The following is an 11,019-nucleotide window of genomic DNA, read 5'->3' on the forward strand; positions in this document are numbered from 1 at the left end:
AATTTGATATTGCTGTTATATTTCATTTACTATTTAGTTTTTGAAATTGGTTTATTAAGATTTGCTCATTTAGGTATGTATTTTTTATGTTATATATGATAAATTGTATTGTTAATATAAAAAATAATTCTATTATTATTTTTTTTTTTTGTAAATGTGTAAAGTATATATACTATTATATATTGTGTTAATGTGTATGCATATTGTGTTTTTTAAACAATATTTATTTTTATATAGAAAAAAGTCAAATGCCTTTGTTTCGTGAAATAATTGGAAATATATTTTTTTTACATAAAACATAGAAAATTTGAATGTGTATAATTTATTAATTTTTATTCAAAAAACATCTATACAAAAAATAGAAAGAACACAAAGTGAACAAACTCTAAATTATATATAAAAAATCATTAGTTTTATTTTTATATTATTTTTTTAAATTTAGATAGTCTAAAATTTTTACAATTTATTATTTTATTTACATATCATTTTTCTTCTTTGAATTTTAAGTTCGATAGAAAAATAATGAGGTAAATAATATAAAAAATAAAAAATGTTATCAAATGAAGGCACAATCAGCTAAGAAATTATATATACACCTGATCAAGAAATTCATTAACCAATTAATTATCTTCCATACCCTCAGCCATTTTGGTCAGCAAAATTAGGTTTTAGGTGGTCAAATTTTTACAATTAGGGATTTGTACCCCCCGGAAGATACAATTATTTAAGTATTTTCAATAATAATAATTGTATAAAAATAATAAAAGAAATGATATACAATTTCTACCTCATCTAAAAATATATTTAAAATATTATAATTTTTGATACAATATATAGCAGCAAACAATAGTATAAAGTTTTTGTATATCATTATCATACTAAAATTTGATATATATACCAAAATGTACCTTATGTACCCATAATTTTAGTATAAGGATCATTTTGGTGTACCAAAATTTAACGCAATATGTCTAAAGATCGCTGCAATCTCAATATAACTATTTATATTATAATTTTCTTTATACAAAATGGTTCTATATGTATCAATATGATACTTTTCTACTGTTCCATAACTAAATATTCATTTGTTTTTTGTACGTAATTTCAGAAATATTAGAATTATATTTGGATGTAGTAGGAATAAAGTAAAAATAACTAAAATAACCTTATTAGTACGGGTGATATAAAGGTAATGACATTTGTGTAATATATTATAAGTTGGAAGAGTATTTGTAATATTACGTGGATAGTACAGTTACTAAAAAAAAAGAAATGGATACTTCAGACTAAAATGGAAAAATGAATATTTTGTTATGAGATAGAGGGAGTATATGATTTGTTAATTGATTGTTTAAAATTAATTTAAAATAAAATGTTAGATTTGAGTTTTATTTAAATAATATTTTAATATGCAAAGTGAATGGCGTGCTGATATTTTGATAATATTTTGAAATTGATTTAATATTTTAATATTTTGTTGAATAATTTATTGAAAAATATGCAAAGTAAATGACATGATTTCAATTTAAAATTAAAAAAAAAAAAAACACTTTTATGTGGTAAAATTTCCATATTAAGTACAATCCCAAATGGAACATGAGGTGCATGAACCCTTCCTAATTATTATTATATTAAATTATGAAAAAATAATAATAAATAAGTAAATAATGATAAATATTGGTTGAATATGCACGATTTAACCACAAATAGATTTATGAAATTAAATCAAAGGAAAATCCTGAGTGGGTTTTATTAGAAACTGTCTAATTATGGACAATAGATTTGATATATTTGATGGGTTGTAAACTAATCAAATATTATAATTTTATATAACTTTATTTCAATAATTGAATTCTGTATTTAAATTCGAATAAAAATATTAATATTTTAAATCGAATATCAAAATTTTTTGGGAAAAAAAAAAAAAGTATGAGGTTGAGATGTTAAAAGATGAATTCCAATAGTGAAAAGTTGCAAAAGGGGTGTGTTTGTTTTCAAAAACAATTTTTTTAAAGTAAGATATGAAAAATTGGATAAATAATATAAAAATATATTATTTTTTTGTTACTGCCATTACAATGAGCTTTTGGAATATAAATTTATTCTGCATAAAGTAATTGCTCCTGCTATTACAACACTACAATAAATATAATAAATAATTTAAATAAATTTATTTAAATTATAAAAAATTAATATTATGTTTTGATAATTTTATTAATATATATTTAAATATTATCCATGTATTTTATAATATTTAAGGTACATTTCTTCAAGCTGAGTCTGGGCAAAATTACTGTGGATAGTGATATGAGCGTCAAATCGAAACACCTGCGAACCGCTGCAGTGCAGTAGAAAAGCTGCACTTTTTTTTTTTAAATTTAAAATATAAATATAATTCGAATATTTTATTTATTTAATATTTATAATTATTATAAGTTAAAAAAATATATACAATATATATGTCATTCCGTAAAGTATAAAATTTTTTATAACACAAATAAATAAAAATTTAAATATATATATTGCGTATAATATATATTCATAATCAAATTATACAATATAAATTTTATCAATTAAATTTAATACACATTTATATTATTTTATTTATTATCTATCGTATCAATACACATAAAAACTTCCCAAACTCCCACCAAATTCAAACGCAAAAGAAACAACAAAATTCAAATAAAAACCAAATTCAAACTCAAATTTTCCCAAACCTAGAGAGCCTCAAATTTTATGGGCCTAGGCATCGGCCTAGGCGCCCCATGTCCAGGACAGGGCGTGGTTCTAAATTATTATTAAATAAAGGATTATGTTAGCAGCAGATTCATTTTTTTTGTTAAATTCATTTTAAAAATATTTGATATCAATTTTTTATTCTAATGCTCGATTCGGAGACAATTGTTTACAAGATGAGTGACAAAAATAAGTACGGTTTGAAAGTCTAGTTCAAACATGACATAAAAAAACTGTGATTGATCTTAAAAAATAAGCCCAAAAATCTTTGAATTATGTTTGACCCGGCCTGATGTTTATTAATATTTAAATATATATATATATATATTAATTTTTGAAATAAATACGAAAATTAAAAGAATATGGCGTGATGGTAAAGTTTCAAATCAAATCATGCTTGTGCCACCTTTTTCAGACCCGATTTGCAATCGGGCCGTGCTGGCCCAGTACGGTCTAAAATCGTGTTGGGCTAGCCCAAATTGACACTCCAGGAGTTAGAACTCCAACTTCACAATTTAATTTTTTATTACATGACTATTTTCTTCTTTTGTATTTCTTTATATGTTTTTCTCTCTTTTTTTCTTTTTTTTTTTTTTTATGCATCAGCAAAAAATTTTCCTCTATTATATTTTCATCACTCTCATAGTTCTTCAACCATGGATAAGGAAAGCCAAGTTGTTGAAGATTATTTGTTCACTAAGGTCCCATACCTCACTTCAAATACAAAAGAATAGACCGTATGAGTTAATGGTATTGGAGTGCTCCTCGTAACGTATTTTTGGATGTACCGAGAAACATTATAAATATTTATCTTTATGGATGATCAGGTAATATCTATTTTTTTTTTAATATGGTTTCACCATTGAATAGTAAAATGAATACTTCGAAATTTTCACGCAGATAACAAAAATTCAAACCTATATATTTTATCCAAATCTTAGAACTATAGATAATTGTTTTAAACTATTCACAATGACCACAATAAATTATTACAATACATTTGTCTAACTTGTCTTGAATAGGAGGTCAAACATAAATCCCATCAAAGAATCTCCGATTAATGTCACGATGAAGAAGCCAGCATTTGTAAAATTCTCTATCTTGCACCAATTCCTAAACAAATAAGAAAGATTTTACAAGTAATTTCACTTTTTGGTAAATGTATATTTATATTTACTCTGCATATCTATATATTTGTATATAAGATTATCAATATCCTTAATGACATAATCACTTGACAGATGTCGTGGAAATTGTCATCGGTATAGGACAATCCAAATAAAAAGGGACCTAATTGCCTCCAGTAACTTATCACTATTGTACAAAAGTAATGCACTTTGTTGCTTTCATTTTTTACTTAATTTATTTGATAAGAAAATACTTTCTTCGATTTCTAGAAAATAAAAATACCTAACCAAATGACTATGTGAAATGATCTTCTAATGTTGAAGAAGAAATGGTTGGCCGTCCAATAAGTGCAATATTCATATTATATATATTTTATTGTTATATAAATTTTAAAATATTTAAATACATATTCTGATTTTTCTAATTGTATATATTAAATTTATTTTAAAATAATCAATATTATTAATTACATATAAATAATAAAATAATATCATAACTTACTATATTATTAGCTAATTAAATATCGTTATCTTAAATACTTTATCAGTTATCACTAATAAAAACATTATCATTTAAAATTATTTTTACAATTTCTATCAAAGCGGCTATTACTGTGCTAATATATAAAATCAGCATGCAACATTATACAAGAACCAACCATACATAATAGAGATAAATAATACATAAATTATGATTAAAATAATACAAATGCAATACATAAATTAATAACACACGATATAAATATAACATTACATTATATAAAAATAGACAACATATCATATAAATATACAATAGATAAATTATACTCCTTCCGTCCCACATATTTTGGGCTTATTACTGTAGATACGAAAATTTGGATAAAGTATAATTAGTAGGTAATTAAGAAGTGTATTAGTAAAAATAATTATAGATTATGATTAAGATAACTAAATAGTTTAATTAAAATTATAAAATTATAAAATTTAAAATTTAAAATGTGATTAAAGTGCATAATTATATTTCCAAAAATAGAAAAGACATGTTATGTGGTACGGACGAAAATAGAAAATAGGGACATATTATGTGAGACGGAGGGAGTATTAATATAATATAAATAGAGCGCACAACATCACATTGTAATGAACAAACAAAAAAATAATTAAATAACATAGTGTTGATTTCCCAACACCTTAGCTCATCTACTTCATCTAACTACCTCTCAAATTCCAATATATTTTTTATTTAAAAATAAAATAATCCAAAAAATTTTAAATCAAAATAACATTCAAAACGCATATCTAAACGAAGCTTGTATTTATATAACTTACTAAATAATTAAAATTAAAATCAATAAATAAATAAAGACACACAGTCACAGACAAAGCGATAGAATGGGCCATGCAACTATACTACATCATTAATGTGAACATCGTACACGTGTCCCTAATCATTAAATAAGTGGTCCATTAAGTAAAACCCAGGCCCAACCCCAACCCGCCACGTTGGATAATGACACCTTGCCGCCTCTCTCCCTCTTTTCTTACAATCCGACAAAATTTGAAACATCGTTATACCTATTTATTTTACCTCTTAGATCCTCTCACTTTGTATATTTTTTACGAGCACCCAAACCTTTTTCTACTTTGCATATTTGGGGGTAAACTTCCCAGATTTGTTTTTGGTTTATATTATATACTATGAGATTATTTGTTTAGTGAAATAGTTTGAAAAAAAAAAAATTTATAATATTTTTTATATGATAAAAAAAAATTATGTATATAATATAAAATTAATAAGTATGTAATATACTATTTCCTCCGTTCACAAACTAATGTCCTACTTTTCTATTTAAAATGTCTAAAAATAATTGTCCTCTTTCTATTTTTATACATATAATTTATTTTTTTACTCTTACTTTATTTATATTTTTTATATCTATATACAAAATAAATGGCTATTTTGTCAATTTACAATAAAAAACTAATTACCTAAAAAAACGTGTAAATATCACTTAGGACATTAAGAAAATGGACGGATGAAGTATTTTTTTTTTTTAAGAAATATATCTTTTGGAAAATATACTTTCCACAAAAAATATACAACCTATATATAGTTTAAATAAGAATTTGTCTTTTTGTAATTTCAAATTAATTTAATATTATTTATTTTATATAAATTTTAATAAAAATATATTATTATTTTTTACAAAATATTACATCAAAATGCTATTTAAATAAAAATTTAAATAAATATTTTATTTTATGTCAATTTTAAATCACAATCAAACAAATATTAGATATAACAATATTTTGTTAGAAGAAATTCATGAGTGTCTTTTTTTAATTTGGTTTTATTTTTTTTTATTATGCAATATTTTTTTATAAAAACATATTATTTTATTTTACAAAATATCATTTATAATATAATGGAAACCAAAAATCAAACAAACATAATACATAAAATAAAACTCCAAAAAAAATCTAATTTATAAGTTTGTTATTCCAATATTTTTTTTGTGAAACGATTTCCTATAAATATTATAAAAAATATACAATATATTTTTATTAATACAATATATAATTTATATACTTTATTTTTTCATAAAAATTAAAAATTTTAATATAAAATATTATTTTTTATATTATTAATATAATTTTGGATATATGAACGAACATTTTTCTATAGAATTATAATAATCATACGGTAAAATAATTGAAAAAAAAAATCCAGAGTGTATTTATTTGTAGAATTTGATTTTCGGATTTACTTTCAATTTTTTTTTCTTCAAAAATATCAAATTAAATATATATTTTTTATATTATACTCAAATTAAATTTTACATTCAAAATATCACATCAATATATATTTATATCACATCAAACAACTATTTCAATTCAAAATTTTATTATTTAAAATCAAAATCGAAAACTAAAATCTTATATGTAAATTAACACTCTCAAATAGACCTATGTTTTCAACCAAATATAAACTTTGAATTGAAATTATCTTTCAATTCTTTACCATAATAAAATACACATCAAATACCCTTTTTACTTATATTTTTAAAATTAATTTATTTAATATTTTTATATTTTTTCATGTATGATTTTAGTATAATATTTATAATAATAATAATAATACTGTAATATTCATTGAAAATTATATCAATTAAAAAATTATTAGACAAACACAGAAATCTTCGGCAAATTTAACAATTATCGGTATACTAAACTCGATATATCCATTCCCTAGACAAACACATCCTATATAAAATCACTCCCTCTACTACATATGATTTACTAAAAAGGCATAGCCACGTCCTAAATGGACAAGAAATTGATAAGGAAAAGTTATAGGGACCAAATAATAAGAAGGGTCTATTAAAGCAAATTATAAAATAAGAAGTCGCTAATCATAAAATGACGACATCTTTGCTACGCCCAATCAGTTTAAAAAACGTGTTTTCGCTTCCACTCACTTCCATCAATTATAAACCCTAATTAATAATTATCCCCTTTTTTCCCAACATCGCAAAATGCAGAGTGATCAAACGCAGAGTGGAAGAGTAGCTAACCTCAATGCTCAAAACGACGCCGTAGGCGATGAGCCTCCGTCTCCGATCGTCCGAGACATCCACGCTTTGGCGCCGCCTCTGCCGCCGGTCGCAGTCCGACCGTCGTCGGCGTCGGCGTCGTCGTCGCTGGCCGACAGCGGCGAGCAGTTCACGTCAATTAGCAGGGAGTTCAACGCCTTAGTCCTCGCAGGATCCAGGATTCGAACTGAGAACGAGACGAATCTGACCAGGATTGGTGAGGAAGCGAGCGGTTACTCGAACGAGGAGACGAATCCTCTGGCGATTGTGCTTCAGGATGCTAATCCGCCGCCGAGGTCGCCGGAGTACGGCCGTGGCGATGGAGCGGCGACGATGCAGCGCCAGGTGAAGAAGGAGGAGGCGGAATCGAAGATCGGAGCGTGGCAGAACGCGAAGATAGCGAAGATCAACAACCGGTTCAAACGAGAGGACGCGGTGATCAACGGCTGGGAGAGCGAGCAGGTTCAAGTCGCCACTTCAAGGATGAAGAAAGTTGAGGTGCGATTTCAGTTTCTGAGCATTCGATTTCCGCCATCGCCGCCTTAATTGAGCTTTTTTCAACTGTTTGATTGATTGCAGAGGAAGCTGGAGGAGAAGAGAGCAAAAGCGCTAGAAAGGATGCAAAACGACGTCGCAAGGGCGCACAGGAAGGCGGAGGAGCGGAGGGCAACGGCGGAGGCGCGGCGGGGAATCAAAGTAGCGAAGGTTCTGGAAATCGCCGCCTTGATGAAGGCCGTCGGAAAAGCTCCGGTGAAAAGATCCTTCTTCTAAGTAATCACGCAATTATATATATATATATATATCAAAATATTAATTAATATTTTGGTTATGAGTGTACTTTTTGTTATGTAAAATAGAATGTTTTTTTTTTTTTTTTTATGGGGATTTGAAAATTTGAAATTTTTGCTTAAGAGTGTGAGTTCGTTTATTGGATTTACATTTTAAATTTGATAATAATGATAATTTAAATTAGAATAATATTTTTTATGATATAATTATGGCTTGTTTACACATTCTTTTGTTTATTAATTATAGTCACTTTGTTACTAAAATATCAAAATTGAAATACATGGATGGTTCAATTTAGTTGAAGTTTGATTTTAAATTTTTATTTATAATAATACTTCTTTTTCACAAATATTATACTTACATATAAATTCTCAATGCATATAGGAAGTAGAAAATGTGTGTAACTACAAATTTGAACAATATTTAATCTAAATGACCATGCATGCTCCATAAAACTATCATTTTTATAATACATTAAATGAACAAAGTTCTAAAAATAGACCATGTATATAAAAAAAAAAATGGAACAGTATCATCAACTAAATCCGAGTAACAAAATCATGTTGGATCAATCTAATTGATAAAAAAAAATCTTCAAGAATCGACCGACCATTATTGATGGAAATTTTACGAGTCGACACTATTTTTCGACTTTGAACATGTTTTTTAAATTGATTGATACAACATTAACTTTCTATTTACTGGTTTGAACAAAGTTTGAAAATTATAAGCTATGTTTACATGTGTTTTTTAAACAATTTCACATTATTTTTAGAGAAGAATTATATTTCCTCGGTCCCAATCAAGATGATTCTTTTTGCTGAGAACACATATTTTAGGTAGGTAGATTACTAAATTATTAATAATAAATTATAATATTATTTTATTATTTTTTATATGAATAATTCGTTGATATTTTAAATATTTTTAGCATTATACTCCCTCCGTTTCTTAACAATTTATCTATTTTGATATGTCCCATAGCAAAACATTCATTTCTTTTTTTCTTTTTTTTTTAATTGTACTATCTGCCTAATATTACAAATACCCTTCCAATTTACAATAAATTACACAAATGTCATTACATTTATATCATACAATACTAATAAGGTTAATTTAATTTTTTTTATCTTTATTTCTATTTTATCCTAATATAATACTAATATTTTTAAAACTTCTGCGTAAAAGTCAAATGAATATATAGATATGAAATAGATGGAATATATCTCATTAAAATATATATACAATATGAATATCATTTTTTTAGATAATAAAATTTTTTATAATATAAATAAATAGACAAATTTATTTTTTTATTTATAATTAACTTAAAAACTAATTTTATAAAAAAATAAAAAAATATTAAATATAGATAAAAATATTTATTTATTAAAAAAATAAAAAATAATAAAAAAAATTAAGTGAGTCTTGTGTGTATGAGGTTATAATATAGGTCATTTTTCTGAAACTAACGAACAAAGAAAAGAGTATTAAATTTTTTGTTAATTTTTTTTTTTTTTTGGTAATAGAATAATACCACGTGTAAGGATCATATGTAGTGTCATATGAAGGTAAATCGATTTACAAACAAGGTATATTTAAAAAATAATAATAAAAAAAAAAATCGCATCACATATAGGATTTAGTTTTTATTTTAAAATATTATTAAAAACTATTTTTAATTAAGAATATAATATTTATACTTATTATTTATTAAAAAATTTACTATTTTAAAAACATTTCCTAATTCTGAAATTTCACAAATTGTGACCTTCCAATTACGATTTCCTTATTATTTTTAAAATATAAAAATCAATCAAAATCCAAGATCTTATTATCTTGAAGGGGTATTTTTGTAAATTCACTGTACAACGTCCTAACGGCCTTGACTGTGTCTTCCACGTCCTACGCCCACGCATATTATATATCTCTATAAATATTATATTTAGTAAGTATTAGAAACTGAAGAAAACTACTGCTCCATTACCTAAAATAAAATAAAAAATAGAGCGGAAATTCAAAAATCGATTGAAAGTTGAGTACCAGATCATGACGATGCTCCAACTGTTCCTGGCGGTGGCGTTCTCGGCGGCGCCGCTCATTCTGTACTTCCCGCCGATTCGAATCCTGAATATGTTCGTGCACTCTCTCGATTATCTCCTCAGCGACGCCGCTTCCTTAGCTAGGACCGTCTCCCCTCGCCTCCGCCTCGCTGCTTCCCGATTCAATTATCCTCACTTCGCCGCCGCTTCTAGAAGGTAGCTTACCTTAGATCTGTGGTGATCTATCAATGTCAGGTCAGATCGGATCGGATCGGATCGTTTTTCCTTTGCTTTTTTTTCCGCCGAATTTCCTTCGCCGCCTCGATTTTCTGTGTTTTTGAATTTTTGTTTTGATTTGTTTGGAGTTTTGGTTTTTTGATATTTTTGTGGACAGTTAATGATACGATCGAGTTTGATGCTTGTACATTGAGAAGGAATGGTGGTACTTTTGGAATTTGCGGATTTAGTTTCGGATCTGATATAATTGTTGAATGAAAAAAAAAATGGTGATGATCCATTATTATTTATATATTATCAATACAATTTCTTATAGCTTATTATAAAAAATACGGCGGCGGTGGTGTGTATGTATGTGATGTATAAAAATATATTATGTACTAAAATCAATTGTGATAACTGTTGTACGTAAATGTGATTGTTTGTTGTTCCTTAGCACAATGCTTTCAGCAGTAAAGTTGCCGGCAACAAATAGACTTACTTTTCTATAATAATAAATTAATGAATAATAAT

General features: G+C 25.9%; 1 long non-coding RNA gene across 1 annotated transcript; it reads right to left on the reverse strand.

The window, feature by feature from the left end:
- Positions 1-7,374: 7,374 nt before the first annotated feature.
- LOC127259733 (uncharacterized) lies at positions 7,375-10,735 on the reverse strand. The gene is made up of 2 exons (XR_007840554.1): positions 10,271-10,735; positions 7,375-8,205 (listed from the first exon to the last, which is right to left on the reverse strand). It is a non-coding gene; the product is annotated as an uncharacterized LOC127259733 (long non-coding RNA).
- Between the last annotated feature and the right edge of the window lie 284 nt (positions 10,736-11,019).

Source organism: Andrographis paniculata, unplaced genomic scaffold (genome assembly GCF_009805555.1).
Source record: "Andrographis paniculata isolate CXL003 unplaced genomic scaffold, ASM980555v1 Contig14END, whole genome shotgun sequence".
Taxonomy (NCBI): domain Eukaryota; kingdom Viridiplantae; phylum Streptophyta; class Magnoliopsida; order Lamiales; family Acanthaceae; genus Andrographis; species Andrographis paniculata.